Source organism: Aquila chrysaetos, chromosome Z (assembly GCF_900496995.4).
Source record: "Aquila chrysaetos chrysaetos chromosome Z, bAquChr1.4, whole genome shotgun sequence".
Classification (NCBI taxonomy): domain Eukaryota; kingdom Metazoa; phylum Chordata; class Aves; order Accipitriformes; family Accipitridae; genus Aquila; species Aquila chrysaetos.
This window is the reverse complement of record NC_044030.1, coordinates 47,648,753-47,660,353: the sequence shown is the minus strand read 5'-3', so window position 1 is coordinate 47,660,353 and position 11,601 is coordinate 47,648,753. Positions and strand designations below refer to the sequence as shown.

Genomic DNA, 11,601 nt, shown 5'->3' with positions numbered 1-11,601 from the left:
AGGTTTAGAAAGAACAGACAACTTTCTTCCACGAGTAGTTTACATGGTATTTTCTTGGCAAAAATTACTGCATCAATAAATTGTGGGTACATGCTGGATAAAGCTGTTGATAGCAGAGCAATAACTGGATTTTGGAATCTGAGCTGTTCTCCAGTGGGTGCTGAAGTATTTCCTAACAAGCGACAATCTGACTTCAGTACAGTGTTGGATTACTTATATTTCTTTGGTGTTTTTGCAAGCCATATTTGCCTTTTCTTGGAAATAAAAGGAAAATCTGTTCTCAGGCCCTTCTTTTCCCCTACTTTTCAGCCTAGCTGTATCTGCACCACCTCCCCACCCCCTCCTTTTTCTTTTCCTTTCTCCATCCCCTTTAAGTTGTAATTCAATCTCTTCCAACTCATGATCTCTTTTCTCTTTTTGGCACTCCCTCCACCCTCTCTCTCATTAGTTTAACTTGAGTTAATTAGGAATAGTAGGCAGCCCTCAATCTGTTATGTGTTAAAATAGAACAATCCAAAACAGAGAGGCACAGACACAACTATGTGATCTCATTGTCTAAGGGAGACAGAAAACCAGTGGGGATTCTCTTATCTAGACTAACATCTTCCCAATGGTTAATCTAACTGGCTTTAAAATGTTCTGCAAATGCAGGTCTAGGATAACAATCTTTCCACATTTCCTTTTCTTTTTCTTTTCTTTTTTTTTTTTTTTTTTTCATTTCATCATTGGCAAGAATGAGTGAATTGGATTGACATGGAGGTGATAGAGGAAGAGAAATAGTCTACACGTCAAAATGACAATGTATATTACATGGTTAACAGAATGAGTGGTACGTGCAATGGCTGCGGGTATTTTCATCTGCTGTGTTGTACAATAAGCTCCTTTTTTTTTTTCCCCAAGTGTATCATCAAGATCACTCCCAATTCAATGCAGATTAAGTGTTTGCTTGAAAGATCTCTTTCTATGAGTAATATCACTTGATAAATGTGGAACTGAAGTAAGAATCTAAGTATTCACTTGTTGCTATTACTGAACTGTGTATATATAGAGGTCATGCCTGGTACTCTGACTGTAGTGCTGATCACAGACCTTAGGGCAGAGTGTGCTGTGGAAGTGAAATATAACAGATCTAAGAAATCAAGCCCTGATTCTAAAGGTAAGGCCTTGCATTTTTGATTGACTACATATGGTACTGTTTGGAAGAAATGCATGCTCAGGAAACACAGGTGTTACTGTGCAACTAATACAAAAATACATGCCTTTATAAAAAATATATATGTCTGTGTGTGCTTGTATGTTTACAGATGTATATGTAAATATATAAATACATAAAGTTTAAGCCTTCAAAGAGAGTTGTGTGAGATTCATGGACTATCAACAGTCAAATTTACAGCAATGGTTACATTAAATTGCTAATTTTCTATGTATGTGCCTGCATGCATATGAAGATGTGTGGCAGTAATTAGTGTTAATAATTTATCCATTAATTAGCAATGCTAATGCAAATATGCTTTGAAATTAAAAGAATTCCAGTGGTCTTTTTGAAATCTGATATCCAGGAAACAGAATCAAAAATCTATTTGAAAAATGGGAAGAAAGAGAGACATTGAAAATACTGCAGTCAAAATGTCATCATATATGTTAAGAAAAATTAATTTCCTTTCTGTCAAAAACATCGCTTTATGACAGAGAAACCATCAGACTAACGGGCCACAAAAGGAATGTGTAATGAAAGACAAAGAGTAAGCTTGATTATCAGAACATACAAGAATGTTAAAGCACTGGAGAAGATAATATCCCCTCAAAAAGACGTCCTTGGCAGTTTCTTTTGGGGGTGTGTGAGGGAATTTCTATCTGGACAGAATCAACATGAGACCAAATAAGGAGATGTTGCACTAAGTTTAAGGGGGTTTTACAGTTTATGGTTAATATATTTATTATTTATTTCCTCAAATATTGGTACAATTATGTGCAAACTCTATTAGATCCAGTGAAGAGAGACAGATTTGGCCCTTATAATGGTCTTCTGTTTGATCTTTGCTTTATATAGTAATGCAAAAGTGCAGTGATGGGTGTTGCTCTATTTTACACCACCAATGAAAAATACTTTTCATTTTCCATGAAGTTAAAAGAACTCACAATAACACCTTTGTTTCAATATCGATAATTAATACTGTTTAATTTACAAAATCTTTTTCTTTCTATAAGCATTATAGATCACATGAGAGTTGCATAAGAGAAAGGTATAAATGTGTGATTTAATAAAAATCCAGGGCATTATGAATCTATACACCAGCTTACTTTAATAATTTTATGCAGTTTGGACATCTGAGATTATATCAATTCCAGTTATACACAGATGCTGCAACATCTTCAGGAAGCCATAAACCATGTAAGAACTGACACATAAAACCATTTTTAGTCAGAATGTAAAATAGTAGGGAAAAATAGTAAAATTAAATTAGCCTAACATCTATCCAACAGATATCTAGAAAGTGCATACCTTTAGAAAGGCAGAAAATAATTGCCATTCTATCACACATATAGTAAACATACTGGTGATTTTACAAGAGTAAACATATTTATCCCCCACATGCAGAAGATTAGAACCATAGTTTCTGTCCTTTCTCATTGCTTTCCCCACGTAAAACTGATGTGCAAGCCCCTGAAAATGCTCCATGCCTACAACAGCACATTTTCAGTGCAATACACACAAAACCCCTGTCTTCCATCAACATATATACTGGCATGGCAAGAGTGGGAGAAAGATAGTGCTGTGGCCTGAGAAGAACTGTTTTAGTACATAATAAACTAGGGCAAGTATTTGTAATGAGCTGAGTGGAATGACTCTAGAAGATAGTTATGTAATACAAAGAGGAATCCACAGTCCTGAGTGTTTTCGACTCACTTCTATCTATGAAATTTAGTCTCGACAGAGTTTCCACAACAGGCTTGGTTTCAGCCATACTGAGTATGAGACTTTGTCAAAGCTGCAGAATGCAGGATCAGATAAAAAACAGCAACAGAACCAAGAGCAAAGTAACTTTTAAAATGCACAGGTAATGCAGGGGTGGCTGTGTCCTGTGGGAGTTAGTGGCACATAGCTATTCATACATGTGGTTATCTAACCTGAAATATTACAAAAGCAGAAAGCCAATAGTTTTAGAAATTATCCTTTAAGAAACTGCTTCAAGTGGATTAATAACTTTCGTACTAAAAACTGCTATAAATCATTTTGGTGTGATGACAGTTTATCATGTGTTATCAATGTTCATGTTTGTATTGCAGTTGATTTTGCCTTATTCTTGAGACATATAGAGATAGATTTAGAAAGATAAATATACATTTAGGATGAAACAATGGTATTTTGGCACTTGAAAAAATGGTATTTTTGGATTTAATATAATACTAAAATTCACCTCAGAACTAAAACTCAGACTAAGAAATATTTAAAAATGTGTTGCTTATATGTTTAGACAGATTGCTAAAAATACATGAAAACTAATAGTGCTGCCTAGAAATCCAGCAAAGCAGAAGAGAGGTACTGAAAGCATAAAGGCAATAAAGCTCGCAACGTTCAAGCTATAGCAGTATAACTCATGATCTCAAAGAATTTGTTTAGGCTAAATATAGAAGAATTTTAACTAGGATCAAACAGCGTTGTCTTACATGCTATCCCAGGAACATGCAGAATATTAATCGGATTGCTAATTTCCTCAGAGGCTAGAGGTTTAGCAGAAAATTTTGATGGTTAATAAGCTCTAATGTGTTAATAAGGGCACTGGAAAAGGATTTAGATAGCCAGGATAGCTTACTCTATAAAGAAATATGCTACAATGTTGGGGTATGCTTCTACAGTATATTCCATCCTGTTTACTATTTCCTTTGGCAAGAAATTCAGAGATTAATTAGATCTGTACCTTTAAATGTATTCGCGTTGTTGGAATGATGCTAAAAAAGTATGATATATTGGACAAGGAGGCCCCATATAAATTTTATAAATCTAACATTTTCTCATGAAACATTAACTGCTCACTTTTAAATTAGGAAAAGACTTCCTGGGATTTAGATTTGAACAGATTATTTTCAGTATCTGGGTGAGAATAGCAGGGTTGGGAATATGCCTGTCCTCCTCCAACTTCACAAATTAAATGGAAAACATTGAGAAAGGACAGGAAGGTCCCAGCAGACACGAGAACCACCCACACCTTTAGGTGAGGAAGCTGCACTCGATGACAACTTCATACACAGACCCTGCCCTTGTAAATAATTTACTTTCACTGATGCAGGGCATGGTCCTGTCTTCTGAAAGATGTTTTGTTTCCATAAAGCAAACCCTTATTTCAAGGAATAATGTGACTGACATATCTCTAGTTTTAAACCTTATGCAATACTATGTGATTATTCTAACTGTTAAATGAAGTTTACTTGCTGCTGGGGTGTGGGGGTTTGGGGTTTTGTTTGGTTGGGTTTTTTTTTCTTCTTCTATATTTTGACTGAAAAAATAGAGTTATCTAGGTAAAAATTCTCTAGATTTTGCATGGTATCTGTGTCTCAGGTGACAGTATTTTCTTTTTTCATCTTCATACAACAGCAAAAAATCTATGAAGAAAATATTTTCATCTTTTATCCAAAGATATTTGAGTGTTTTTATAGCTTATTCATGGAGAGAGATATCTGAAATTATTAGGACAAAAAGCAGACAGATTCTTACTGTAATGGAGTCACCCACCCAAAATATCCTTTCCTTTTTTGAACCCTGACCATCCCTTTTCACAAACACCCCCTTTTTAATCCACTGCATGGCATTACATAGAGTCCCTGCTCCTGCAAATGCTCACCATCAGGCAAAGCACTTTCTACCATAAATATTCATGCTGAATTTTCTGTATTGGCTGTCCAGCTACAGGCACAAACCTATTTGACAAAATGTCTTTACATGATAATCAGGTTAGTATCTTTTCTTGATTGTTAGCATATTGCTTAATCCTGAATTTAAGCAAAGGAAATTAATTTGTCTTGTTTTCTAATTCTATTAGCATTAATAATTATTCCAAAACTAGTAAAGAAAGTTTAGACCCCTAAGAAGTACTATCTTCCTAGATGAAAGCAAGCAGCTTTTCTTATTTTGTGGTCAGGTCTGGGGGAAAATGAAGAAGAACTCAGATAATTTTTACTTGGAGGTATTTGAGAAGTTATAACATTCTCATGTGTTTGCTATTTTAAAATTTTTCCAATACAAATTTCCATGACTCATTTTAAGAAATATTCATTATGGTCTTTGTATAAACTGAACAATGAAATGTTGTACAAAAATGCATAGCCTTAAGAATGTGTTGTGAGTGTATATTATTTAACTAACTCTACACTTCAATTCATGATAAAATGAGGGATTGGATAGCACACAAAGGGAATGGATTTGAAATGGCTTATAAAACATCATTACTTCGAAGTTCACTCTTGCAGTTACCAGAGGAAGCATGGCCAGATAGCTATTCCTGTACCCTCATTAAAAAAAAAAAAAAAATTAGTAGATTTTTTTGACTTGCATTTAAATGCATTATTTGTACAGCTGTAGCTGCACTAAAGCCAGACAAGACACTATACTCCAGTCTAATAAAATGTTCATATTATTTTGTTTTACCTGCTGTCACAAAGAGAAGAAATGGGAAGATAAATCATGAGACTAATATTGTCAAAACAACTCATGAACTTTGTCTTTCAGAGCTTCTTACATTCGTTACCCTTCATTCCAAAAACTGCTGTCTATGATTAAATACTTTTAACAGTATTAAGTGAACTGAAAATGCAATTGTCCAAATACTGAACATTTCTGAACTGTGGGTACTAAATGTATTGATAAATTTACTTACATACTAAGTGATGTCTTAATAGGCCCCTTTGACTTAATATGAACTTGCATGACTTTTCTAGATAGATGAACCTGCTCTTGTCTTACAGTTGTTCTTCCTCTTCATTGCAAATTACAGCACTTGAATCTCATGTAATTTCTCCTCAGAGAACAGATATTCTATAGTTTTTCTAAGAAAAATCCTGAGTAGAAACGCATTTTTCTCCGCTTTTTGCAGAAATATGACAGTATTCTCTTCCACTATTAATTGAGTGCCCTTGGCAATGCAGGACACTTTGCAAACGAATGAACAAATACGTTTCTGATTCTAAGAACTTACAATGCTGGGAAGATATTAGACAGGTATTGCACAGATATTTCACAATTATTACAAGTAGCTTTTTTTTTTTTTCATTTGTTTTCTGACAAGAAATCAGCTACGTGGACAAACTGAAGGTTGAAAGAGCTGGTATTGATGAAAGATTGAGAAAGGGAAGCTAGACTTGTGAAAAACAGACCACAAAGTGTAAGGATTTACAGACAGTAGACTCCATCCTGATACTGCAGTTGCATCAGTGCATAGAATTGCTTGTGAGAGAAGAACAAAACAGAACATATTCTAGTGTACACCGTTTTCTAGCTGCCAGCTTTACCACTTAGACTTGTAGTGTAGTAGAGTGATTTGAAACAAGGCAGAGGAAAAGCAGATTTATTCAAGGGCCATAAAAGTGAGAAGTTGCAGTGTTAAAAAGATCGAGAGCCCCTGTATGGCCCCAACCATGCTGATTAACTGATTAGAGTAAAATGGAAGAAAACTGGTTTTAAAAATGCATTTGCTGCAGTTTGTGCCTAAGCTCCCAGCAACTGACAAATTTTACAGTGGCTTTGGGAATATTTTTCTTCAAAAGGCACATCACAGACATATGGACACTTATACACTGAAAGAATGTGAATTTTCTGCTTGTGCTGTCACCAAGGTGGTGAAAGGAGGATTTGGCCACCATTAACCTAAAATGGGAAAATACTCAGAGTGCTAACTAAGAAACCAAAATTTCCTATTGAGGTCCTTTCTAACAATTTTGTTTATGTTTTCTCAGCTTGTTTAAATAGTTTGATATATACAATTCTCTTCAATTCTAATGCATATCTTAGCCCACAGTAGCTAAGTCTTCACCTCATCAAGCATTTCTTTATCTTTATTAACGTTCTAAGTTTTAGCTTGTATGTGGTTTGATAATCTCTCCTTGCTTCGCTACTTCTCCCTTCAATCTATCTCCTTTTTTACTTTCTGGTTTGGTAAAAGTTTTCATACTTGCCTATGTTGAATTAATATAAAACTCAAGGTGAAACTTTGAGATAATGTCGGAATTTTACTTAGTTTTGAGCTGAAATTGAAAATCTTTCTTGGCAATGATAGGAAAGGAGTAGTTTTATGCAAACCTTATCCTGAGCAAAACAATTGTGAATTTATGTTGGTTGTGAAAGGCTAAAAACTGTCTTCCACAACCTGCAAAACTTCTGTGTCAGTGGAGTTTAGCAAGCTAACTAAACAAGAAAGAATAGCAGTATTTTAATTTTTCAAGCTGTATTTATAACTTTAGCTATATGCAACTTGTTTTTCAGGGAAAAATTGTAAGGAATAAGTAGTAACTCTACCTTCGACCACTGTCACCTGTCTTTGACTCATTTTTGCCTCTCTGCTTTCTCGAGGATCTGCTGATTGTCCAGGTAAATTTCAGTTTATTACTATCATTATGACCACCCCAGAATACAACTTTGGGTTATCATCCAGGTAATGTATAATTTGTAGAATTTTTTGAGTGCTTAGTATAAGCGTAATTATTGTGCATAAAACTTAACATTCTTACTATCAACGCAATATGTCAGAGTATATGTATTTGACAAGCCTCAGCAGGATGCTGAAAAATGCACTAATATGTTATAAACATGTACTGATTTTTCTTGGGAATAATAAACCTTGATGTTCTCAGCTCTCATATTCTTCCTTAGACAAAGCAACAGCACCAAGAAGTTTTTTAATTATTCTGTGTTCTAGTAAATGGAGCAGTCAAACCAAAACAGACCTCATCTTATTTTAAAACTTTAAAAAATCTAAACTCCTCAGAGATTTGCTTTAAAGGTCTGAATTTGTTTCTTTTCTTTGGACACTTTGGCAGCAGCAGCCAGATGATGTTGCACACAAATGGTGTAAAAAAGGGGTTTATTTACATTTATAATTATATAGATTACTAATGGCCTGGATCCACTGATAAACAGAGCAAGCTTTGGAGCATTGGCCTAAAGTTACATGAAACCAAACAAGATGAAAAGCAGTGTGAGACTGAAATGTACTTTTCACTGTTTAATGTGTTTATGGAAAGAAAAGCAGAACACACCCCACGCCTCTCAGGAAAAAAAAAAAAAAAAAGAGAGAGAGAAAGGGTTTTGTTGCTCCTGTTTTCTTAGAAATTGTGTAACAATCTGAAAATATTTGCAGCCACTTTTTTTTCTTAGAATTACAATAAATTAGTTAAGTACTGGTACATTTTATTGGACTACACTGTTCCCGGGTCAAACATTCTCACCTGTTAGAGAAAGGATTTTTTTTTCTCTTTCTAGTTTTCTTCTTAGAAGGGATGTGAAATATATTTATTGAATCAGTCCCCAAAAGTGGATCTGGTTCTGTCAATATCTGCAATAATCTACACATACATACAAATGCATACACATGTAACACATCCACAAAACATACTCCTAATTTTAGATGAAAAGTGAATAATGTCACAGACCACATGCTGGGATGTGTTTTTCACTGTAAGTTTGGCTCCTTCCAAGATTTACTGTTTGTTACTGGGTTTGCATTTGTAAATCTGCTGGTTAACATGTTTCTGTAACAAAGCAGGAATTTAGTTCCCAGAGTGTATGTTACTTATCTGACTTCTTGTACTAGGACGTTATCATCTTTTTTCAATCCTGAGTTCAAGGGATCTTACAGAAATGACTAACATACTTCAAATTTGTCACAACACATATTCCTTTTTAAATGCAATTATTTAATTAAATGGTACATAGGACTTAAAACTACTCCTTCACAAGACAATGGGAAAGCTCTTGACAGCATTCAGTGGAAGCTAGACTAATCACATAATCTTTTTAAAAATCATAGTCAAGTGTTTTAGCTGTTAATTCTCACTTACCAGTGATGCTAATAAGTAGCATATGTACACTAGTACAATACTTCTATCGACAAACACATGAGAATTGGATTGTAACCATGACAAAGTAGAGAAAAACGGGAATTACAAATTACTAGCTAATGTGGTCAACTCACTACATCTAAACTTGAAATTAAGATGTAAGCTACAGGACAGGGGATAATGTCAATCTTAGTAATTACCTTAAAAGGAGAGTAGATTCTACCAGCAAGAAAACAGAGACTCTTCATAATGTGCTGCAAAAGTTTTATTCTACATTGGGATTTGGATTCTGAGTCCTAGTAGCCCAGAGCATTTGTATGCACAGATCTACAACCTGGTTAAAGTCCACTTTTCTTTAGAAACACCAACTTCTGACAGCATCCACAGAAACCTCACTGAAATTTGCAAACAAAGAGAGGTCTTGCTTCGTGTTAGTTGTTTGTCTGTTTAAGTTAAACTAAACAGTTGGGAAATAGAGGAGTTGGAAATCCATCAAAATCCTCCATTGGCATTACAATACAAGGAAAATACTTGAGTGTCACAGTTAATTTGGAAACACTGTATGATGAATCACTGTGCCAAGTTATTTTTTATTTCTAATAACTCATGTTCCTACTGCAAATATGGTTCTTTCCTAGCATTTCTCATTCTACTTCAAATGTTATAAAAGCAAATTTTGACCCCAAGATTGCTTACCCGTATGTGTGGTTTCTAGCCAACTGTGTAAGAACTTTCTTGGAATAACCATGGTAAAAGCAAGTTGGGGCAGGGAGAGAACAGGATGACACAAATGAACTGTTACTGATTTCATATTGGTTTTACATCAGTTTAATTGTAACTTCAGTAGACATCCTTTTGATTTCTTCTACTAATAGCAAGTTTCAAATCACGTCCTGGCACTTTACTATCATGATGTATGGAAAAGGTACACTGGCTCTTGAGTAAGAAGGTTTTTCCTGTTTTCACTTCAGAGATCTCAGGGCCCAATACATCCTATTCCAAAAGATACAAGAACAAATCTTTCATAAAACACTGTAGTTATAAACATGCTGATTATTAATATCAAATACTAACATTAAGAATAATAAAAAGTGATATAAGAAAATTAGGGTATATACATTTAGAAAATAATTTTTAAATATCAAAAAAGGGGTAGATAAAATACACTTTTGACTTTTTTTTTCTTTTTAGCTGTACAATAACTTTTTTTAGATGCTCTTTAAAACTTTAAAAGTAGAAAGAAGGTTATTTTCACACATGAGGCTTTCATAACTGAGGAACACAATCACTACACACAGGCTTATAAAGCACACATAGCAATTATGTAAAATCAATTGAGGCTGTCTAAATCTTGGCTTTGAAACAAAGGTTCATGGAGGAAATGCTGAAAATTTCTTGGCAGTAATTGTTGCTAACAATGCAGGTTAATAACTAGTGTTGGGTCTGATTCTGATCTAACCCTGACTAGTTTTGCACTTGCATGAACTCTATTGATTTGCATCAAATTATTCATGATTTTCACTGATATGAGCTTTTATCTGTGACCTGTGGCATAAAATCTACATCTTTATTCATAATCAATTATTTGAGGAAACTTAAAACTATTTCATTACTTATTACTTGCTCTCATTTGACCTGTGTATTGAAAAAAAAGTAAAAAATAAAATTTAGTCTAATTTTTAACAGGAATAAATTTATTTATGACTCATGCAAAATGGACTTTGTTTAATGTCACACTTCTTAAACATAGCATAGAGACAAAAATAACAGTATTACAATAACATATTCTAAATATAAAAGTCATTCTATGCTTCCAAAACTGCCATCACTGAAGCTATAGTCAATAAAACTATACTCATTTATTAAGGAAGATGTTGTAATAGTACTGTTCTTTTATCAGTTCTCATTTTTACAGCCCAGATATTCTTTCATTTTCTCAAAGCAGTATTGCAAAAGAGATAAAAATGTCCATTAACTTTCAGCAAATAGTTAGATAGAAAAGCAATAGACCATTATTAACATTTTAATTAAATAATATCCTGTTGACATGAAAACTAGTTTAGCCTGAGTGAAAAATGCATACTTTTATCAGTTGCTAATTTATGAATGGACTGTTTCTATCACCTTAATTTTCCAAATATTTGATGTCATGATTGAATAATAAGAAGGAATTAGTACAGTAGGAAAAATTCTATTGATATAAGTAAAATACAGCTGCTTATGTTCTACATTTTAAGGCAAATGTGGACACAGACCTTTACGAATCACAGTTACATTTTTGGGGATGGTTTATCACAGTTTTGTGAGAATTTGCTTCTTCTCCAGAAATGTAGAAACATTTTTGATGCATCAGACTCTAATGAGTTCTTTTTATTTGTTTTTTGATGCATCAGACTCTAATGAGTTCTTTTTATTTGGGTTTTTTTTTGTTTATTTATTTATCCACTTGGTGGATAAGGAATTGGCTGGATGATCGCACTCAAAGAGTTGCAGTCAACAGCTCGATGTCTGACTGGAGACCAGAGATAAGTGGTGTTCCTCAGGGGTCAGTAT

General features: G+C 34.1%; 1 protein-coding gene across 2 annotated transcripts in view; it reads left to right on the top strand.

Moving 5' to 3' along the window:
- The first annotated feature begins 2,940 nt into the window (after positions 1-2,940).
- The window catches only part of ALDH1A1 (aldehyde dehydrogenase 1 family member A1), a 53,284-nt gene continuing 44,623 nt past the window's right edge, over positions 2,941-11,601 (top strand). The window contains exons 1-2 of one of the 2 annotated variants that reach the window (XM_030005590.2): positions 2,941-3,059; positions 7,475-7,579. The gene's annotated coding sequence lies outside the window, so the exon portion shown is untranslated. Of the gene's footprint in view, positions 3,060-4,832; positions 4,951-7,474; positions 7,580-11,601 lie in introns of those variants that run through there. The other variant, XM_030005589.2, reaches the window with a different exon arrangement.